This window comes from Notothenia coriiceps, unplaced genomic scaffold (assembly GCF_000735185.1).
Source record: "Notothenia coriiceps isolate Sejong01 unplaced genomic scaffold, NC01 NC01_scaffold00016820, whole genome shotgun sequence".
Classification (NCBI taxonomy): Eukaryota; Metazoa; Chordata; class Actinopteri; order Perciformes; family Nototheniidae; genus Notothenia; species Notothenia coriiceps.
The window spans coordinates 44977-45208 of record NW_011349521.1 but is presented as its reverse complement, the minus strand read 5'-3'; the positions used below and the strand labels follow the sequence as shown (position 1 = coordinate 45208).

Sequence of the window (232 nt, the reverse complement as noted above, 5' to 3'; positions counted from 1 at the left end):
TGAATATCATTTTGGTGCCTGGAAAATACCTTTAGTAAATCAAGCCATGTTGTGACAAAGCTTTTTCCTTTTTTTAGCCGAGGTAATGTAGGAGCTCTTGTAAGGATATCGAGCAGAGAAGGAGACCCCGAGGTGAGCACGGGAAATACCCCAACTAACCTGTCGACAAAGTACAAGGCGTCTTCCACTCGACACTTTACCCTCTGCTGGACATCCAGAAACATGGCATGTT

At 44.8% G+C, this 232-nt stretch overlaps 1 protein-coding gene across 3 annotated transcripts in view; it reads left to right on the top strand.

The window, feature by feature from the left end:
* The window catches only part of otud7b (OTU deubiquitinase 7B), a 46972-nt gene that overhangs the window by 28985 nt on the left and 17755 nt on the right, over nt 1-232 (top strand). The window lies entirely within an intron of this gene.